General features: G+C 31.9%; 1 protein-coding gene across 2 annotated transcripts in view; it reads left to right on the top strand.

Moving 5' to 3' along the window:
- plxnb2a.1 (plexin b2a, tandem duplicate 1) overlaps positions 1–18,949 on the top strand; it is a 164,799-nt gene that overhangs the window by 49,945 nt on the left and 95,905 nt on the right. The window contains exon 2 of one of the 2 annotated variants that reach the window (XM_056455782.1): positions 11,209–11,352. The exons of the other annotated variant lie outside the window; for it this stretch is intronic. The gene's annotated coding sequence lies outside the window, so the exon portion shown is untranslated. The remainder of the gene's footprint in view (positions 1–11,208; positions 11,353–18,949) is intronic. 2 annotated transcript variants of the gene reach the window in all.

The raw sequence follows: 18,949 nt of genomic DNA on the forward strand, positions 1-18,949 counted from the left end.
AGATGGGCTCTTCAGTGTGATTACAATGCTTTTCATTAGATTTCATCACGTCTCCTCTTTTTTTTCTCCTGTCTTTGACATCTCTTATCTTTCTCTTGATTAATCACGGGAGGTGGATGTGACTGCAGTCGAGAGGTAATTGCATCGCAGGTGTGTTGATATGGGGATGTTATGGATTTGTTGTTGATGTCGTTTTTTTTTTTGTTTGTTTGTTTTAGAGGTAGATTGTCAGAAATTCTCTGCTCTCATGACCGTCGCTGTTAGTTGTCTGATTCTGAATTTTTTGCTCTGCTGTGACTTCACTTGGACTACAGGTTTCCAGTGAGCTGTAGTTCACTCCCAAATTGTAATTTTATTTTATTTTACTTTAAAAGCCCATTAAATGAAAATAAACTAATCTTAGATGTTAGTTTTAAGGACATCTATATGTTGGTGTGCTCCAAAAGATTCACGTTTAGAAGATGTAAAACTGATATAAACCTGTTAAGCTTACAGTTTGTCACCTTCGTTTTTTTCATGTCACCTCTTCAGTTTCTCATCAAAGCTTGACCAATCAAATGCTCTCTAGTGTCTGACGTGTCCCGCCCCCTTCAAGACGCTTTGCTGTGGGCCACTCTACATCCCACCCTCTCTTAATTTTTCAGTTGACATTACGTCAAACATCAAATTAAATTGCACATTTCAAAGCACTTTACGGGACTTTTAATTTTGTTTTCTGTCACAGTGGAAATACTTTCTAAAAAATACATTTAGTTTGACCTGTCTTTGTTCTGTGGAACATGAAACATGATTTAAAAAAAGTTTTATTTAATTAATTTTTTCTAGTTTTCAGTCATTTAATTTCAGTAAATTTACATATTTATTCTTATTTTATTGACCGTAAATTGCCTTTTAATATTTTAAAAGAATATTTTAGTTTAATTTAGTTAAAAGTTAAGTATTTTCTAGTTTTAAGTGAGTAATTCTTTCCCACTTATTTATTCTTATTTAATTGACTGACTTTCCCATTTAGATAATAGTACAGTACTAATTAGGACTTTACAGTACTAAAATGTATAGTACCGTTATACAACATATATTTTAGCTTGAATTTTATTAAACTTGTTTGTTTTGTTTTATAAAACTTTTTTTTTTTAATTTTGAGAACAGACAAACCTCATTCACTCATATTTTTAATAGTTTCCTTTATTCATAAGACATATAGACGATTATTTACAACTTTCTTGTCTCTACAATGAACATCAGTGTGTGCAAACAGAATGTCTTAATGTCTTGCATTTAAAAAAACAACAACTACATTTTAGGCCTTAAAAAAATCTTACATTTACTGAAATAATGTGTTGTAGGCTGTAAGTAATTTTAAACCGGTATTAATTTTCTACTCAATCTGGCCGTCTACCATCCAATCATCAACAATCCATCTCAATAGAACTTTTGAACTCCATTTACCAATATGGTTAATTATATTCCTTACATTAAAATGTGTGTAAAAGTTTTCAATGTGTTTATACTGTAGCTACTAGGTGACATTGACCTGGACAGACTATTATGCATACATTTAGTTTATTATAGTTTTTAGAACTTGTATTTTTTGTAATTGGGCCTTATGTTAAAAAAAGTGCATGCATGCAACTAGAAATGGCTTGTTTTGACATACTATTTTTTTTAATTGGCTAAGAAATACCTTAATTAGACTTTTTTTTTTGGATGATGTAAAAAACAAAATCTGTAAAGTAAAATCTATTTAATTGGCCCAGTCGGGTCATTAGAAAAAAAAATCCTTTTAGCCCTGTATAAGTCTGAAATGTCATTCATAATGGTCTTAAAGTCTTAAATTTGGCTTGAAGCAACCTGCAGAAACCACACTGGCTTTTCCTCAATGGATATACATATTAAATAAATACCTTTACCTTTCCATTAACATCTAACTCCCATATTATAGTAAATCTAGAAGTGACCAATACGAATAATTCAAATACCTTTCGCTCCAAGCATATCCCACAACTTCGCTTCACTTCATCTAACAAATACATAATTGTTCACATATGCTTAAAAGACAGGATGAGCATTTTCTTCAAACCTTCTTAAAAAAACAGTTCTTTTGTCACCCGACTTCTCAGTATAATAAACACTGACAGTCTGCTTCCTATCGCATTATATGTCATTACAAATGCAGTAAGCGAGAACGGCAGAGCTATTAATGCTTCAATAGCCCTAACAAATAGAGCTCAGATCTGTGTGTTACAGCAACAATAAGAGAAAAGATCCTAATCGAACCGGAATCCGGCTTCAGATTTCATGATCTGCTTTGTTATTCATCGCAAATATGATTTCCATTGAGGCTTTTTTTTTTCTCCATGATTCTTGCCGGTCGGATTGTGTTTCTTGGCTGGTTTTCAGTATATTGTGGACCTGTGTGTTTGTAATGTAATTGTAATCTCTGTTCTTCATAAATGTCAGCGATTAAAACGGCTGCTGGAATTGTTTCATGGATCACTTGCTGCTTGATGACTCTAATCAGCTTTTTTCAGTTCATTAGGAGGTGGAAGAGTTTCAACTCTGGGCAATCGGTGGGAGATTCAGAGCCACTGAGTGTTCTCGAGACCCTGATTCTTGCTTTATCATGCTGCGGTCATTCAATTAAAATGTGTTAGTACAGTTCAGATGTGAAGAGCAGGTCTTATAGTCCAGTTCCAGTTTTGTAAATCCATCGGTTTGTTTGTTCATTTGTTTGTTTGTTCTGAATTAAATCTGAGATTTTTATAAAGACAGATCATCATTTTATTGAATGCTCATACAGTTGAGGTCAGAATTATTACCCTTTTTGAACTTTCTTTTCTTTTTAAATTATTTCCTCAAATGATTTGAGACACAGTATGTCTGATAATATTTTTTCTTCTGGAAAAAGTCTTATTTGTTTTATTTCGACTAGAAAAAAAGCAGTTTTTAATTTGTTAAAAACCATTTGAAGGTCAAAATTATTAGCCTCTTTAAGCTATATGTTTATTCGATAGTCTACAGAAGAAACCATAGTTATACAATAACTTGCCTAATTACCCTAACCTGCCTAGTTAACCTTATTAACTTAGTTAAGTTTTATTTTATTTTAAAGGAATGTAAAAATATTAGAAACCACAAATATAGGATTTGATTTTGTTTTTTGATTTTATTTCTATTAATTTTATGTGAAAATATTTCAAAATACTATACTTTATTATATTTTAATTTGAATTATGTGAAAAATATTACAAGCTTGGTTTTGTTTTAATGAACTGGATGGGGAAAATATTAGAAGTATATTAATAAATAAAAGTGTTCAAATGTTGATTTTCTTTCCTTTTAAATGTGAAAATATTGTAAATGAAAGATTTTTATTTTCATTTGAATTGTGTGACAAATGTTAGAGTTTTTAAAAACCATTGACTTAATTGGTTTGTGTTGGCACATAAAAGAATTGTGTGGAATCCAGATTTTTTTTTTTGCAGTTGCAGAATTTACAGTTTACAAAGTATTCATTTGAGTTTACAGAACGTTTGTTTTTATTTTCATTTGAATTAAATGTGAAATGTGAAATTAAATGTAAAAAATAGTAGGACGACATTAGCAAGTAACAATATTAAAGTGATAACACATTTGTCTATTTATTTATTTTGTTATATTATATTTTTTACTAAACATTTCAATTATTTTCACAATTCTACTGAAAGCAATAGAGCGCTCCTAATTCTGTTGAACTCAACAACATACCAATGTGGTTTCAATCGATTCAGAAACATTCTGTCTCTGACACTGATTTATTCTTAGTCAATCACTCATGAATCATTCAAGTGCTTATTGAATTAATCCAACTCAGTCACCCAAATGTAAGATACTTTAGTTTTGCATTTCCAAATACGTCCTTATGAGTCTCACTCCTAGTATTACATGGAAAAACATTAGTCAGATCTGATGCAAAAATGACAGTAAAGGTCAGAATTTGTATTCTATTCTTTACTGTTAACTGTCAAGTGTTTTTTTTTTTCTTTTAGCAGTGAACAGAAATATACATACATAGTTTTATTACGCTCAAAAAGTATTTATGTATTCTGATTGCATGTAAAATTTCCATTACATACTTGTAAAAGTCCAGTGAAATAAAATAATGCTTTTAAAACATTAGCATCAGTATTTTAGTCTTCAATGATATCTATAAACTATTGTGGTACAAAACAATGACAAAATGTGCCTTTAGAAGATATAAAACCATTATAAACATGTAAAGCTTGTAGTTTGTCACTTCCTAAATGAATTTACGTTTTTATTCATGTCACCTCTCTTCAAATCTTGACCAATCAAATGCTCTCTAGTAACTGATAGGCCCTACCTCCTTCTCATTTGCTTTTCATTTGTTGCGCTTGATTCAGCCATTCTCATTGGCAGAGTGGTGATGAAGTGAAACGCTATTGGTTGTTTATTTTTTAAAGGGGAGGAGCTACTATATGTCCCCCCTTTTTTTCGTGCTTCGGTTGGGATTATGCCAAACATATTAAAAATGTGCACGGGAACTTAAACGTTTTAATTAGAAACTTTGTGATTGATATTTGTTAGTTAAACATAAATTAAACTAATAAGAACAAGATGTATGCAATAATATTATCAATAAATCCAATATGTTTCTTATTAATTCGTCTATTGTGTGCAGTATGGAGCTGCATCAATTTTGCCCCCGAATATGATTAATTAATTTATTCATTCATTTTCTTTTCAGCTTAGTCCCTATTATTAATCCAGGGTCGCCACAGCAGAATGAACCGCCAACTTATCCAGCACATTTTTACGCAGCGGATGCCCTTCCAGCTGCAACCCATCTCTGGGAAACATCCATACACACTCATTCACACTCATACACTACGGACAATTTAGCCTATCAAATTCACCTGTACCGCATGTCTTTGGACTGTGAGGGAAACCGGAGCACCCGGAGGAAACCCACGCGAACGCAGGGAGAACATCCAAACACCACACAGAAATGCCTGACCCAGCCGAGGCTCGAAACAGTGACCCTCTTACTGTGAGGCAACAGCACTACCTACTGCGTCGCCCCAATTTTGCCCCCGAATATTAAGTAAATCAATCTCATAGAATTGAACTAATTGCATCTGGCTTTTTCTACAGTTAAATATATTTATACTATAATATAATATATTTAAACCAATTAAATCTAATAGTATTCAATTTTTAACAGATTTAGATTGATTCTAAGACATCTGACAACATGTATATTAAAAAGAGACATAATAAATAAACTCAACAGGTTACAAACAGTTAATGATGAACTTCATTGGGTTTTTTTTTTTTCTTTTCTGGTGTGTATATATGATATGATATTATATATGAGAAATAGAGCTGTGTCTGACCTTTACTTGCGCTCACCCATGATCTCTACATGCAACCTTTAAGTCAATCTCAGCTGAACGGAGATATTAAATTATGAAAATGATCTAATTATTGACTTGAGCTCTGCCCCCTTGTCTTTTTCATATTAATGAAAATGCTAAGTTGTGTCCTCAGCTCAGCGGGTGATGCTGATCTCAGCTGTCCTCAATCCACTTCCAGCAGTTTTAAACGGGAACGGAATCAATTACTAAAGAAAATAACCAGGTTTAAAGAGTTCATCCAAAACTGAAAATTCTCTCGTCATTCATTCATTTTGACTTTCTTTCTTCTGTTGAACACCAAAGGGTATTCTAAAAGATGTTGGAAACCATTGACTTCCATAGTTTTTGTTTTTCCTATCATAGAAGTCAAAGGTTACCAATTTCCAAGCATTCTTCAAAATATCTTCTTTTGTGTTCAACAGAATAAAGAAACTGAAAAAGTTTTGGATTACTCTTGAGGTAGAGTAATAATAAGTCTAAATATTTGGGTGATCTGTCCCTTTATCGTTGTTTTTTTTATAAGGGACTGCTATTTCCACTAAAATAAATCCATATACAAACTGAGAATGTAGTCTTACCATATTCTGTACACAACGATGGTCCATACAGATTACCATTTAACACCCATCTCTGAGTAAATACTTACAGGTCATAGATGAGCTAAATATCTGTGTAATCTTTGTGTCTCACTCTTTCACCCTCAAGCACAACAGAGACTCTCCTACCAAATGTTTCCGAAAAAAATCTGTAAGTTTGATATGTCCACCAAGCTAGGCAAGCTAAAGGTGTGTGTCGCTTGAGAGGGGAGACATTTAGAGCAAGAAAAACATGCGTTTAAATGTAATTTATGTATAACACAGTATTGCACTGTTTTTGAAATGAAATGAATATCATGTCATCACAAATTGTTAAATAAATTACCTTCTGTTGAATAAATGCTCTGAAATGGGAATATTTAAACGTCAGTTGTGAGTGATGATAACTGCGTTGCCACTCTCCGCCCGAGAGAGCCTGAGAGACAGGCTGCAAACACTATTTGCTCATCATCTTTGTGCACTGATGATGTTTACATTCATAAAAGGTCAGATAAGTTAGCGTTAACTTGCATGAATTTAATGTTTTAATATTTTAAATTGTCACGCTGTAATAAGCATGATCTAAAACTTAAATGATTGTAAGGTTCTTTCATTGCTAACTTTCATAAACATTAAATTTAACAATAACAAAGTTAAACACAATAATAGTATATTCTGACATAAGTTTTTAATAAGACTTCCAACATTGACTATTTTTGTCGGTGAAATATTGTTATGCGCCCTGTACGGAACACTATTTTAAATGTGTACGGAACACTGCTAACATCCATCATCTTCTGTACACATGCAAAGGCGGTACTTTTCTCCCCTCTTTTCTCAAAAACATATGAGTCAAAATTGCATTGTGCAGTAGGTATTCATCCGGAGAATGAATACACAAACATGATTATATGGCTTTCGATGACGGAGGAGTGGTCGTTTGAGTGCGCGGAAGAGCGAAAAGTGTACAAAACATGGTTAGTCTACGTTAGACAGGGTATCTGCGGGGTCTTAAAATGTCTTAAATTTTAAAAACAAAATTTTAGACCCTAAAAAGTCTTAAATTCGCTGAAACATTGTCTTGTAGGTGTTAAATCATTTCAAATGCGTCTTAATTTTCCAATGTCCATGTAAAGCTACCCAATCATGCCAACACTTGTATGCACTATACAGTCACCAACAATACATCTCCATAAAACTTTTAACAAAACTATTCAACTCTATTTAACAATATAGTTCCTCACAATAACATTTGTAATTTCTCCATGTATCTATAGACCATATGCGAGGAGGATGCTGATTTGGAAAGACTGTTGTACATTTAGTTTATTAGACTATTTAAAGCTTGTCAAAGAAAAGTATGCATGGCTTGCTTGTTTTGACACATTATTGAAGTATTATTCAAAGTAATTAGAATTTTTTTTAATGGGGCAAGTAAAAATCCTTACTGTTTAACCCTCTATAAGTCTGAAATTTCATTCATAATAGTGTTAAAATGTTTTTAAAAAAGTCTTAAATTTGACTTTGTGAAATCTGAAGATAGAAATGTTTGTTTATAATGGCTTTATTAACTTTTATTATAGTGTTGTTTCATGAATATAATAGAAAATTGATACCTTTGCATAGTAGACCTACTTGTGTTACTTTTTGATTTCTATGACATTATCAATGGTGCATAATTTAAATAAAACATTATTTCAGGTTACTAATTGATGTTTAAGTGAGCATTTTATTTTATGTTAATTGTGTAATTGTAATATGACCGTTTAAGTTAAGACCTGTGTAAATATTTTTATTATATTATATTTAAAATTTTTCATGTTAATGCTATTTTAAGTTTTTTAATAACAATGTTTATACATTTATTGGAATGATCTAATTTATTAATTATTATATTTAATGAATGCATTTCATTTTATTTAAATAAATTTTGTTTCATATATTTATTTTAGAGTATATTTGGCTTAATTGTTTATTTTTTAGTTTTTTAGTTAACAGTGTGTTTTAGAGAGCTAAGATATGCAGTAACACGTTTTGCTTTATTTTACTTGATTATCTGACATTTAGCTGATTTACAGTTAACACTTGATAATCAACTGCAAAAGAAAATACATAAATAATAGGTTGGCTAAATAGATTACAATGTTTTTAAAGTATGTTTTACAGGAAAATACTTATCTGTTCATTTCAAGGCTTAATTTATTTAATTACATTTTATTAGTAATTTCTGCAATTCATCTTTCTTTTCATTGAGCAGTTAGCTTAAATGTGTTTAGAATTTGCTCTGCATTAATATTTGTAGCCTTTTTTTTTATTCTCCATGATCAGGATGACCTTGCAGTTCTTCAACAAACTTGAGCTTTTTCTTTCAGAAGCTAATCTGACTCAAGTTTTGCAGTTTTTCCTGACACAGATTAGGGCAGTATATTATGTTGGCAAACCGGTTGTGGATCGCAGGGCATCTTTTAGCCCAGACGAAGTGCTTTTCATGCTCTGAGACAGCAGAAAAATTTCGGGACATTATCCGGGGCGATGTTGTGTGGTTACCAAAGTTCGCTCTTAACAAAGCATCTGTCCCATTTAAGTTGTACTTTCATTTCTCTTCTGGACATCTTACAAATCAATTAGTTTTTTCATCTTTTTATATTTAAATCTATTTGTATTTGTATCTTAATAGATTTCTGTAGTTATTTGTTACTTTGTGTATTTTTTATGTCAAAGTATTTTAAATGTGAAAATGAATTCAGTTCCTTTTTCTCGAGAATGCAACAGCATGCGACTAGTTTAGTTTCAAAAGATTGAGAAACACATGACACATATGAGCGGTTATTTTTATGAAATCACTTGTGCTATAAAAAGTGCCATAAACGGAAGCAATAAAAATGGCTCATCTTTCGGTTGAATGCAAGAACATGCCGCCAGTATCGTTACAAAAGAGTCAAAACACATGACTTGGAGATGTTATTTATTTTTACTTATTCATTGTTTTTTTTTTTTTTTTTTTTTTTTTTTTTTTAATAATACAGTTTGGAGTTCCTGTTTGAATTTTATTTTATTTTATATTTAATTACATTTTTTATTTGCATTTATTTTATTTTGATTTTATTTATTTATTTTTAACATTCCATGTTGGAACTCCTATTAGATTGTCATTTATTTATTCATTGTTTTTTTTTATAGTTTTTTTTTTAATAATACACTTTGGAATTTCCACGTTGAAATTTGTAACTTTTATTTAATTTTGATTTATTTTCTTCTACATTGGAATTCCTTTTGGATAATTTATTTATTTATTTTTATTTACACTTTGAAATTCCTGTTGGAATTTGTAACTTTATTGAATTTTCTTTTTTTTATTTATGTCCTTTTATTTATTTATTTTTTATTAAAACAATAACTTTGGAATTTATTCTATTCTATTCTATTCTATTTTATTCATCCATGTTGCAACACTTTGTGATTTTTAATTGGGACAATTCCATCCTGTTTCTGCTCTCCAGGGTTCAGGAGGGGCCCTTTATTAAAATCCAGCTAGTTTCTAGTCCTCCAGCTGCAGTCCTCCATGGAGACGAGACCAATATCCACAGAAACTAAAGGAAGAATTACAATTAAACGCGACATGAAACCCAGATGCACAAAAAAAATCTCCACCTCCACCTCCGCACACAGCTGTCTTTGGAGAACATGTCATTTGGGACTGTTTAATCTACACACCTACGTTCAATCACACACACCTATATCCCATTCACACGCGAGCACACATTTACAACAGCTAACGCTAACACTAAAAGGCTCGCTTTTGCGAAACAAATTGCTCTCCGCCCATGTACACCTGGCTGTCAGGTGCAATGTCGGAGTCATTCACAGGGAGACATTTGTATTCATTTGTGCGATGAGAAAAGCTCTATTATGAGTGAGGTGAATGAAGGAGGCTGCGTTTGACAGCTCGGGGTAATGACTAGCCTCAGCCCTCTTTCCTAGCGACAGGTTCATTACATTACCCCATGTCTCGAATCATCGTCTGATCTGCCATGTTGTAATAAAGATGAATATCTCCCCATTTCAATTTTGCCTCATAAATTGCACATGGAGCTGGAATGGCAGCTGTTTTTGCGTCTTTCTTTTTTTCCCCTTCGACATCGTGGCCTCTTTTGGTTCCAACAAAGACATTGAGCTGCCGGCGTTGAGGTATGACTATTTAAGCAGTTCTGGATTTGCATTGATGACGGTGGTAATGTGAATAGATTGACTTGTCTGAACAACTGCATATTGAGATGAAAACCAAATGGCGCATGTAGGAACCGGACGCTTTGCTTTGCGAGCTAAAGACCGGTTGTTATTGTTGGTGATTAAATTCTTGCTCTTTGAGGGAGATGTCTCTGTGTTTGTGTGTGTGTTCACTCCCTGTTTCAGCCTTCACAAACTTTTATAGCCAAGAAAGTGCCCTATTTGATGTTTGTAAATGTGTTACTATCTCAGATCTCTGTGCACCGGGGAAATGCTCTCTCTTTTTTTTGTTTAGTGGAAAAACGCTGTTAAATCTGACCTTTGCACTCCCTGCGGTCTTCGTCTTTCTGCTGTAGACGAGACAGACGTGGCCTGTCAAATCTCTGCCCTTTTTAAGAGTTCTTGAATTTGGTTGGGATGTGCAGGGTTTGCTTTGTTACAGCTGAAAATGATTGCGGTTTCTGTATAAATTTGATGGAATTAGGGTGAAAGGTGCATTAAAATGCATACCTCCATACATAAACTTGTTAAAATGTAACAAAATACACACTTAACCAGTCATCAAATGCAAGGAAATTAATAGCACGATGCTCAAAAAGGATAAAAAATGATCACAAAGACTGCTTAGAAGTTATATTATCATGTAATCTGACATTTTTTTGTGTTTTTTGTGAACAGCTCACAACAGAACTTTTTATAAAACAGTTCGGTCTGGTTCTCGAATCTGATTGGCTGATAGCCGTGCGATATCAGAGCTCTTTCAGCGTCTTCACTCTTGTGTATTACTCCACCCAAATAGAGTGACAGCAGGTCAATAAACTCACTACAGTTTGACAAATATTGCAGCTGTTGGACAACATAATGTACTTTTGAGGCTTTTTTTTAGGCAAGAATGTAGTTGTTTAGATTACAACTATGCAGTTTATTTATAAGGATAGTGCTTATTTAAATATTATAATTATAAAATAAATAAATATTTATAATTTCAGAGAGACAGTACATCGGCGGCAGAGCAGAGCAAAGGCGGTTGACAATGTCCATTCACAAGATGGCGACAGAGACCGCGTGATAAGCCCTTAGAGGAGAAAAACTCGTAGTTTCAAACTACAGCTGATCAAATCATTATAAAATTGGTGAGTGACATTCTAAGTCGATTTTTCTCTTTTGTTTGTTGTAGTGCTGTATTTGTACCATAGTAATTGTAGTGTATTGAGTGTGAGATAGGACTCTCATATCAGGAATGTGTGTATTTTGTGTTGACCACTCTTTGTATAACCCTCAGTTACTTTTTGGTTAGCCATCTGTTTGTTTCTAATGAGTCTCCAGTTTTCGTTACTGCAGACTAGTTCAGTAAACAGAAAGAAAGAAGAAATGCCCGCATGTGTTTAGTGTTTTTCCTTATCACAAACACAACAGTAACCTGGAATTGTTTGCTTTGCTTTGGCTTGTTTGGGATTGATTATTGTGATCCCCCGATTGCAACAGATAAATACTGGGAAATGTCTCTAGACTGATGGCATTTCATGTCGTTCAGCCTTATAATCTTAAAATATTAGCAAATTACCCGTTTTGTCATCACTTTAAACATTACGCTAGAGAATCATTCAAATACTAGCTCTAAAGTGACATTGGTGAATTAGCAACGGTTTCTGCTGTTCTGCTGCAGATGTGAAACTGAATGGTGGAGGAAAGTAGTCCCCCGAACAAAAACATTTTTAGACTCTCCATTTGATTTATATTTGATTTTGATTTATATTTACATACACTATTATGCCATCAAACTGTTGTATAAATGCAATATCACACGAGTATCAGTGCGATATGGCTGTTTATCGTCGCTGGTGGGACACTAAGGCACATGCCTCCCAGCAGTGTCGATATACACCCACATCGCACTGCTACTTGTGTGATATTGCTCATTTATCAGCATGGTTTGTCAATTTTAAAAAAGAAGAGAAGTGCTAAAATGCTAAAACATGCTAGCAGTGTAAACAAGTTAGCACTGTTAAGTCATGCTAGCAACTTTAAAACATTAGAAATATGCTAGCAATGTGTAAAACGTTAGAAGTGTTGAATTAAGTTACTATCTCTGAGAGGTGCAGAATTTATCTGTAGAATAAAACCTCATGGCCTGGTGATGAGGAGTGAAGGAAAGAGAGAAATGTGGTAAAACAGAGAAGTATGAACACATGTTAAGCATGCTGAAACAGAAGGACGAAGTAACATGTTAACATGTTAGCAGCTTATTAAAACGTGCTAGCTGAAACATTAGTTACATGCCAGCAGTGCGGAAAACAAGTTAGCTGTGTGCTAAGTCAGGTTAGAAACATGTAAACATGCATAAACCTTTTAACTTTGTTAGTTAGCAGTCTGTTAGCAATTTAGTTAACGTTTATAACTTTAAAGCTAGACTTTCTCAAGCAGACGTCAATGTTTTTGTAAAGACATTTCTTTATTAATGTGATTGTGAATTGGAAATTTGAATAAGAGCTCTCATTTGAAAGCTTTAAATACCCTCCAATAATGTAAAACATGCTTATATACAAAATTTAAATGAAGCAAGACAACATACAATTACTAAACTACTTACTTTAAACCCTTCATAATATTTACCCCATATACTTCCATTGTTAAAATATTACTGTATCTTGTTTATGGTAAATATAAATGCAGTTCTCAAAGGAAAACTGCATGAGTTGCAAACATTTGTGAATGCTAAATATCTTAACACTAGAAAAAGAAGAAGACTAATTGTTAAAAAGCTAGTCAACGACTCATCTCACCATTAATGGCTGATGTGGAAGAGTTTGAGAACTGAGTCTGAGAGCTCTTTTACTCATGTGTTGAGACTGGATCGTCCCGTCTCCTTGCCCCTCCTCTCCTGGCACCGAGACCCCAAACAGACCACAGAGGAATCTCAAACATCCTGAACACAACCAGATGTGTAACCTCAGCCCCCAGCCCTCGTCTTCCTTCCCTCATCTCTCTCTCTCCCCCTCTCCCACCCTCTCCCTCTCCCCTTCCTCCCAGTCAGTCTATTCCTCTTTTTTGGGCCTTGACCTTACAATTCTGGGCCTCTTATGAAAACAAACCATTGAGTCGTAGTGAAGCCTGTGGGTCACTGCCGCTTTAAGGCACTGAGATCTGGCTTGACCTCCAATCAGACACCCTGAATCTGTTTTCTGTTTAGTATGACTGTCTTTTTTCATCTTTTCTTTTTCCTGTTTCTTTTTTGATGTCCTAAAATTGCTGATCTTCGACCGATGAGCAAAATCGATGGATATTTTTTGCATTGATTTTGCAATTTTCATTAAACAATGTGGAATTGATGTACTGTAGTTAAATTGAGATACAAGTTTTGTTTTTACTGGCGGATGAAAGCAATTAGGTGCAGTACTAAAGAATGAGATCAATGGTGATCATGAAATTAGTCTCATTGATTTCATCAGTAACTCTGTAAAAAGCAATTCGTTGACTTAGTGACAAAACCTGTTGCTTTTAAAGAGATTAGTTAACTTTACTTAAAGTGAGTACACCAGCTGCCTTAAACTGATTAAGCAAATAAATTGCGCAAAATTAAAATAAGTCAACTTAATACTTTCTAGTTACAATGGTTTTTACTCACTTTTTAAAGTTACTAATCACTTTTTACACTGTATTGAATAAATATTAATAAAAAAATGTAAAAGGTTGCCAAAAAGTTTTTCCTTTTATGGATACAATCATTTTGCGAATATAGATGTTTATTTTATGCACCCAATGTTAATCTACGGCTTGGGCTGAAATCGTATACGTCCATACTATATAGTACGCTAAAAATAGTATGCGAGCAGAGCAGTATGTCCGAATTCATAGAATGTGTAAAGTACCTGGATGACCTAATACTTCCGGCAAGATTCTGAAGTGTGCATCCGATGCATGCTACGCTGTTCCATGACGCACTGCGAGAGAGTTCATAAATGGGAGTGAAGCGATGCAACTGACGCGGGTAGGTCACATGATCATGACAAGATGGTGGATGTAGTACGTCTGAGTTCCATTCATACTACTCGCGTTCATACTGTATAGAACATACTTTTCTAATGGTCGAGTAGTAAATTTCAAATTAAATTCAGTACCTACTGAGTAGTGGGCGATTTTGGACGCAGCCAGATAGATATTTTTTAATAATTGTTTAATTTGTAAGCAGTTTGGACCTATATAGTTTGATGCTATAACAATAATATAATAGTACTAAAATACTGAGCCATGTGTTATAATGTGTATAACTTTGAATCACATTTAGGATTGCAGTTGCACAATTGCTCAGATTGAAAAACAAGCTTCATTGCATTTTTAACTAAATAAAAGTTTTAAGGCTTCTGATTTTGGTTTTGAATGGTGGAGATGTGCGTTGAGTGACTCCTAAAGTCCTAAATAAGTTAGATTTATTAACCGATTTATTAACTAAATTATTTATTTATTTTTGGTACAATATTAATTTTGACATTCTCAATTAATTATGTATGTGACGCTGTAAAAAAGAAAATTACAAAAATTCATGACAGCATTTTTATTTTACTTATACTAAATTAGTTAATCAGGTATGACTGATTTAAGTTGAGACTATTTGCGCCCACAGATCTACCACTCACTGAAATTTTCTTATTTTTGAACCATTCTCTCTAAACCCTAAAGATGGCTGTGCATGAAAATCCCAGTAGATCAGCAGTTTCTGAAATATTCAGACCAGCCTGTCTGGCACCAACAACCATGCCACGTTCAAAGTTACTTAAATCACCTTTCTTCCCCATTCTGATGCTCAGTTGTAACTCCAGCAGATCATCTTGACTAGTCTACATGCCTAAATGCACTGAGTTGCTGCCATGCGATTGGCTGATTAGAAATTTGCTTTAATGAGCAGTTGGACTGGTGTACCTAATAAAGTGGCCATTTAATGTGTGTATACATTTAATTTTCTTTTTGGCTTCGTCACCACAGAATAAACTGCCATGTGTGTCTGTATGTATATCATATATTTAATAAATACAGATTTAATTAATTTTTTTATTTTTTACAGTGTGTACATAACATTGTTGAAATTGCAATTACAGTTTTATCATACAACATACCGTAAATATATCACTCTCTTATTACACACTTAAAATTTCTCAAAAAAAAAAGTTGCAACAACCTGAAACGAAGCATCCATATTTTTGAGTTGAGTCTTAATGTGAAACATGATGCTTAAAAATCAATATTTAATGACATGCTACTGAAATTGAACATGCAGGGGGAAAAGAGGCATATGAATGACCGTTCCAGTTCTGTGGCTCCTTCTGCACACTCGTATATTCTGTGTGGGTTGGAGCATGAGGTCTTTAGTCTGAGCCCAGAGCTTTAAAGCTGCCATAATACCCATCTGTAATCTCTCCGTTTGTTCTCTCCCTCTCTCTTCAGTTGTTTTATTTAGTTATATTTTTTTACTTGCTTTATTATCCTTCCCTCAATCTCTGCCTCTCTCACTGAAAAGCCAGCATGCATGTGTTATCGGGGGTTAGTTTCCGTTAATTAGGAGTCATGTGGTCATTGCTCTCTTTCCTTCACTTCTCACCAGGCCATGAGGCTTTATTCTGCGGATCATTTCTGCACTTCCTGTCCTCTCAGGCATGACAGGCTTTTTTCCTCTGAACATCCAGCTCACCAAAACCTTGACCTATTGATTTGAAGACATCTCAAAAAGGCCTCACACACAAAAAAAAAAGTAGCTTTGAGTGCAGAGGAGAGATGTGGGTTGTCGAAGGTGGATTTGGGGTTGCTGATGTTGATTTGATGTCGACATGCAGTCAGAAACTCAACTGCTGGCTGACAATGTAAAGAAGAAGAGCTAAAATAAGGATGGAAATATACAGGGATATTGAAGAATATAATGTAATGTAACATAATTTAATATAATATAATATAATATAATATAATATAATATAATATAATATAATAAAATAAAATAAAATAAAATAAAATAAAATAAATATAATATAATATAATATAATATAATATAATATAATTAAATATAATATAATTAAATATAATATAATATAATATAATAAATATATAATAATATAATATAATATAAAATAATAAAATAAATATATAATAATATAATATAATATAATATAATATAATATAATATAATATAATATAATATAATTAAATATAATATAATTAAATATAATATAATATAATATAATAAATATATAATAATATAATATAATATAAAATAATAAAATAAATATATAATAATATAATATAATATAATATAATATAATATAATATAATATAATATAATATAATATAATATAAAATATTAAAATAAATATATAATAATATAATATAATATAATAATACCTTTTTGCATCATAGGTTTTTTATGTTAATATATTATTAATATTTCCACAATTAATGCATTTATTTTATATTACCATCATAACACTAACTGAAGAGTTGAAGTGAAAATAATAATATATATTACAATTAATGTAGTGGGATATTAGTTATTATTTTAAATAATGTTTAATTGTATAATATAATATAATAATACCTTTTTGCATCATAGCTTGTTTTTTATATTAATATAATATTAAATTTCCGCAATAATGGGATATTATTATTTTACATCATAATATAATATAATATAATATAATATAATATAATATAATATAATATAATATAATATAATATAATATAATATAATATAATATAATAATACATTTTTGCATCATAGCTTGTTTTATTATATTATTTTCTATTAATATTTCCACAGTTAATGCATTTATTTTATATTACCATCAGAACACTAAGTAAAGAGTTGAAGTGAATATAATAAAATATAATAAAATTAACGTAACAGGATATTAATTATTATTTTACATAATGTTTAATTGTATAATATATTGTAATATATTATACCTTTTTATATTAATATAATATTAGTATTTCCACAGTTAATGCATTTATTTTAAAATATAATAAAATTATTGTAATGGGGTGTTAATTATTATTTTGCATAATATAATATAATATAATATAATATAATATAATATAATATAATATAATAATACCTTTTTACGTCATAACTTGTTTTGAATATTTTTTACATTATAATTTATTATATTATAATGGAAATATCTCTTTGACGACCAACTTTATATTGTTTGTTTTAAATATAACTATAATATGAATACTTCCATAGGTAATATCATATTCATGTCATCAGCATAACGCTAAGTGAAGAGTTGAAGTGAAAAGATATTTTTATATATTATACCTTTTTAGATATTTTTTGTTTTTTGTTTTATATTACCTAATATTACTATTTCCATAGTTAATGCATTAATTTTATATAACCATCATCTCACTTGAATGGTTGAAGTATAGATAATAAAATATAATACAGTTAATGTAATGGAATATTAATTATTATTTTACATCATAATGTTTTATAATATGATATGGCATAGTATATTAGCTAGCTTTTTACATCATAACTAGGTGTAAATATTTTTTTTATATTATAATTTATTGTATCATAATGGAAATATCTCCTTAATGACCAATTATATTATATTATATTATATTATATTATATTATATTATATTATATTATATTATATTATATTATATCATATTATATTATATTATATTATATTATATTATATTATATTATATTATATTATATTATAAAATTTACTGAAGTAGTTGCTGATAGTACTATATATGACATTTAAAATAAGAGTTTTTACTAGTGGTTTCAGGCTTTGACACCCTATATATTTTTCAAAAGTGAGTCTGTCATTGTCACACTCCTCAACAATTTCAGTATGTCTGTTATGGAGCTCTGTCGCTCTCACTCCCCTCTCCTCTCCCTCTTTCACTCAACTTCTTTCATGTTTGGAACATGAAAGTGAAGTCAAAATTAATTGGGTTTGGGTCTGACCGCCGCGTCGGGCCTGACTGACTGTCACCAACTCAAGCAATCTCCAGTACCCTTTAAAATATGCAAATACCTCTCGTTTCGTTGGACTCAACTGGTTAATATGTACACATTTTCAGTATAGTAAACTCCAGATTGTAAAGATATCAGCGCATATATAAAGATTTTTAGTTTGAGTTCAGTTTGAGTGTTAGATCTTCAATCTAAACCCCTCAAGATCTTATTTTAGATCTCTAATATTGTTCTTGGACACTTTTGGGAATGCTTTTCTCTTTGCTCTTGCCTCTCTCTTTCTCTGTGACAAGGCATGTGTGAATATTTCCGCACGTCGGTGACTCTGCTTGGCATAAGAGCCTCTGTCATGCCCAGCGGAGCGTAATGGCGTCTACTAGGCTTGTTGGTTATCGAGGCTCAGAGTGTTTGCAAGTGTGGGTGTTGGTGTAATACATGTGTTTGCGTATGGAAAGTACTGTTTACAGCTCTTCATTCACCCCCACCCACACAGGCTGACATTAGTTGCGTGTATAATTGCAAAAAAGTTGGTTAAAAAGGTCATTAGCGAGCTTAATGTTCATAAAAAGGTGCTTCACTTCATTTTTAATGCCCTTTTGTGTGGGATAGCAAATATATTAATGATCAAAGGTTCTGAAACCTAGTTAGCTGCCTACTTGGATGACATTTCTGCACACTAAAGCCATTTCAGATTATGTAGCCTCATAAAATATCAAATTTATGGCAGTATTAGGTGTTTTTAGGCAGATT

This window comes from Danio aesculapii, chromosome 4 (assembly GCF_903798145.1).
Source record: "Danio aesculapii chromosome 4, fDanAes4.1, whole genome shotgun sequence".
Classification (NCBI taxonomy): domain Eukaryota; kingdom Metazoa; phylum Chordata; class Actinopteri; order Cypriniformes; family Danionidae; genus Danio; species Danio aesculapii.